The sequence below is a fragment of the Cornus florida genome, unplaced genomic scaffold (assembly GCF_030987335.1).
Source record: "Cornus florida cultivar Cherokee Brave unplaced genomic scaffold, ASM3098733v1 CherokeeBrave_3.0.0_Hap2_Chr10, whole genome shotgun sequence".
Classification (NCBI taxonomy): Eukaryota; Viridiplantae; Streptophyta; class Magnoliopsida; order Cornales; family Cornaceae; genus Cornus; species Cornus florida.
This window is the reverse complement of record NW_026775580.1, coordinates 33872866-33877623: the sequence shown is the minus strand read 5'-3', so window position 1 is coordinate 33877623 and position 4758 is coordinate 33872866. Positions and strand designations below refer to the sequence as shown.

Genomic DNA, 4758 nt, shown 5'->3' with positions numbered 1-4758 from the left:
TTATATATGAATGTTGTTTATTCAATGATTTGTGTGGTTTAATACTTTTAATTGATCATTTCATTCTATCCATATGTCTATGTATGGTAGAATAGATGTTCATGTGTTTATCTTTAGTTTTTGTGTTATTAATGCAAGTCTATGTGTGTTGATGCTATAGATCTAGAGATTGTCAAGGCATAGTGCTTAATAGAATACTATTCTGGTTTATTTAATGGTTCATACTCATGTCTTGATGGATTGTGCCTACCCCTTAGTTTATTTAGTTTAATTTTCATGCCCTTACCTTAGTTATAATGTAGTTGCCTTAGTTATTAGATGGGAGGACAATCCATACTTGTTGTTTGATGTTTTATGCTTATGAATGCAAGTAGTATTATTCTCTAACCATGTGATGTGTTTCAGTTGTGAGCTTAAAGGAATGATTAATGGCTAAGTTTGACGTATTGTGCTATTAAATAGGTTGCTTAGACAATATATGCTTAATTGGTCATCCATGCTTGCTGAAACAATCAAGCACACACTCTCAAATTGCAACACATGTTTCCCCTCATTAATTATACATTGAATGTCTAGAATGGTGATGTTTAGTGGTAACCTCTAGACCCAAAGACCTCACTCTCTTGTTTTCTCTAAATTTCATTTAAATTGCTTATCTTACATTAAACTTGTTTAGTTTAGTTTGTAGTCTAATTGTTAGTCACTAATTGACTCTAGAGGGGGGTGAATAGAGTCAAGGGCCAATTTTTGCAATTTATAAAATATTAAATCTAACAAACTGTTAAGCACAGAGAAATTGAAATATTCAAGCAGTATATGGCATAAGTATAAGAGAGAGAGAGAGATGAGAGATTGCAAACTATAACTCGGCGATTTAGCGAGGTTCGGAAACTCCTACTCCTCGGCTCAAGGTCCCCCTTGAGAATTCCCAAATTCACTAGAGCTTTTCCTTAATGGTGGAGAGCAAACCTTCAATTGAAGCAAGACTTTGCTTCTCTTCCTTGCTAAGAGAACACTCTTCTCCTAGGCTTTCTTTTGGGTCACACCAACCCTTTTACAATAACTTGGAATAGAAATGAATTGTACAATAAATCTCTCAAAGATAGAAGTACACAGTTCTGCTCACGACTATAGTAAAGATGAATATATATGAAGCTCAGAATTATTATAGTGGAATGAAATGTAAGAGAGGAAATGAAAGTAGAGGAAATGAAAGCTCAATGAATGCTTCTTTAATGCTTTTCAAGAATGGTAGAATGCTCTCTGTAATGGTGTCATTTATGTTGCAGACCAACCTCTATAGTTATAGATAAGCAATGGTCAATATAGCTGTTGCAGGTGGTTGGGAAACAATAAATGAAAAAGTTTCCGTTGTAGATCAAAACCCTAGAAGGAGCCGGCTCTTGTAAACAAGAGGAGGCTGCTCCCTAGCCTTAAGAGCCGACTCTCCATTGCATGGAGACGGCTCCCAGCCTCTGAAAGCATGCTCCCTATTTTGGGAGCCTGCTCTTTGGTTGGAAGATTCATTTTTCGTTGAAAAAATAGCTTACTGGAATGTTGAGAGCCTTCTCTATTTGAAATAGAGCCTTCTCTAATTTTGTGGAGCCTTTTCTATTTAAAATAGAGCCTGGAGCCTTCTCTATTTGAAATAGAGCCTTCTTTAATTTTCCTGAGCCTTCTCTAATTTTCCTGAGCCTTCTCTAATTTCAGTAGGAGACTTAAAATGAATTCCAGTATGATGTGAGGCTCATGTGTGAATGTGTTCAAAAACTTAATGAGCTAATTTTATGTTCTTTGAAAAATGAAATGAGAATAATATGCATGAATTGTAATTTTGAGTTTCAAAATATATTCAATTGAACTTTGACATTAAACCTTAAGCTCTCACCATCCTATCTACCCTTTTCTTCATTTCTTGACCATGATCGTTTAGGCTTGATAAAGATTTGCTGAAGAGCTTGAATAATCTTTGAAGTCCGAGTTTTTCTTTAATTTCTTGCACCTTGAGGCTTCCTTGAATCCATAGCTTGAGTATTTGGAATGCTTGGAATGGATCTTCTAGCTCAACATTGAGGATTGAATATTGATCAACTATATATCACTTAATGAAAATATTAGTACTTAAACATCATTAATGGTTTGTAATCATCAAAACATAAGATTAACCTTTGGATAAAATCCTTGGGCCAACACTAATCAACCAAACACACCACCTTTTGATCACTCGACCTACTAACCCTATACATTGTTTCCATTGCAAGCACGCCTATAATCCTTTGAGACGATCCTTACTCACCCTAGCTATGTTTTTAGTTAGAGGTAGTAGTGGCTTTTATAAATTCAAAACTTGGCCACATTGCACACTCACACTCTTAGTGCATATTTTTAGATGTTGGTACGACGACACACCAAGTTTTTGGCATCGTTGCCGGGGATTTAAATTGTCAACACCGTGTTTTGGAAACAAATAGGAATTAGTACTCTTTTGATCGTGTCTTTATTTTATTTTCTTTTTTGTTACTTATTGTGTTTGTTCTTGATTGGCTAGGTGCATTGAGCTAAGAGAGTCAAGCAAAGGGAATTAAAGAGCAAAGGAAGCAAGGAAACCAAGTGAAGCTAAGCAAAAGCACAAAAAGGAGCTAAAATCTAAAAATTTGTAAAGCATAGCAAGGCTTGAAACTTGAAAGTTTAATTGAAGTTGCTTAAGGACCCTTTGTGAGATCTTTCTAATTCAATCTCTAGTTAAATCATCGGCCTGCGTGGTGGCAAGTTTTTCATTTCATAGATAGATCGTGAGCCTGCGTGGAGGCAATTTACTTTTCTTTGCGTATTGTTCAAACATGGGAGTATGGGATCAATGTATGTGAAGAATGTTTGTTGATTGATTTGTTGTGGGGGCGAAGTGATTGTTATTTGCTTGTTGTTTGTTTTGCTAGTGCATGCATGGGCGTAGGTCATTAAATCCTACTCTTGTCCCTCCTAATTTGCATCTTCAATCGGTTGTTCGTAATCTTAGGGGAAGAGGTAGTTCTCATCACTCCATTTTACCAATGGAGAAATTGAATGACGACCATGTGGAGGACCTTGGTCACATAAACCAACAAGGCGTCCTCCACCCTAATGTGCATCATGAAAATATTCAAGTACCATTAGGCATGCCTAGACCATTCATTCCACAACAACAAGGCCAAATTTCATTGGGAATGCCTCGGGCAATTTTTCCTCCACAACTTCCCATTATGCAAAGCAATCAAGGTGTTCAAGTAGCACCACCAGTTGTGAATCCTCCCATTGCTTTAAGAGACCATTATATGCCTAATAAATATAGTGCACCTACTTGCATTCAATTACCCCCATTTAAAGCACATCACTACAAGATTAAATCACAAACCACTCAAATGCTTCCCAACTAGCATAGACTTCCAAGTGAAGAACCTTATAAGCATTTGAATGAGTTTCTCGAAGTGTGTTCCATCGTGAAATACACGGACATGCCAGAAGAAGTGTTAAGACTCAAACTTTTTCCTTTTACCCTTAAGGACAAGGCAAAATATTAGTTCAATAATCTTAGACCTTTTTCGATAACTTCTTGGGCAGTAATGCAACAAGAGTTCTTGAAGAAGTACTATCCGGTTTCAAAGACCAATGCCATGAGAACTTCCATTCGTGAATTTTCTCAAGGGGATGGGGAAATGTTTCATGAGGCATGGGAAAGGTTTAATGATTTGTTTAGGAAGTGCCCACATCATGATATACCTAAGTGGCAACTACTTTAATATTTCTTTGAAAGTTTACCGGATAGTTACAAGGGTATGGTTGATGCAACTATAGGTGGGTCTTACCTTGATAAGCATGAGGATGATGTGTGGCAATTATATGAAAGTATGAGTGAGAATTCAATGCATAGATCTTTGTCCTCTAAAAATGGTAGAAATCTAGGTGGAAGGAAGAATGTTAGCTTATATCAAGTTGACAATTCTAATGACATAGCCGTCGAGATGAAATCCTTATTTCAAAGGTTTGATCAATTCTTGATTAACCAAACTTTAGCGAATCAAATGTCTTCCTCCCCTAACCATTCTCATCGTGCATCTAATGAATCTTGCATGACTTGTTCAAGTGTTTTACATTTTACTTCCAATTGTCCCCATGGACATATGCCAAGTGAAAACTATGAGCAAGTCAATGCTATATTTGTCAACCAAGGGAATAATCCCTATGGCATACATTACAATTCAAGTTGAAGGAGCCATCCAAACTTCTCTTGGAAAAGCTAAGGGAAAGGCTCAAACCCTCCCCAAGGTGGTTTTCAAAACAAGTATGTTCCACCTCCAATGCAAAGCCAAGGTTTTAGATTTTCTTTTCAATCATCACATGGAAATCAATTCTCTAATTCTCATTTCCCTAACCAATCATCGTACTCCCAAGGAAATTCTAGGAATTCTACTTTTGAGGAGAAAGTGTTGACCGCTCTAGGTACTCTAGAGGCAAACACTCAATTGGTTCATTCCCATTCCCAATCCATTGCTAAGCTAGAAACCCAAGTCGGGCAAATAGCTAGTACTTTGAATGCTAGAGAGAAAGGGAAGATGCCTTTGAATGCACCACCAAAGCAACAATGTGTTGTGGAGACTCATTCCTCATCAGAAGGTCACATAATCGAATATGTCAATGTGGTGACAACCTTGAGAAGTGGGAGAATTGTGGACAGCCAAGTGAGTATGTCCAATGAAGAGAGTGAATCGGTGCAACCAAAAG

The 4758-nt window shown here is 37.1% G+C and overlaps 1 pseudogene; it reads right to left on the bottom strand.

The window, feature by feature from the left end:
* Nucleotides 1–3656: 3656 nt before the first annotated feature.
* On the bottom strand, nucleotides 3657–3754 carry LOC132280498 (small nucleolar RNA R71; annotated as a pseudogene).
* Nucleotides 3755–4758: the final 1004 nt, after the last annotated feature.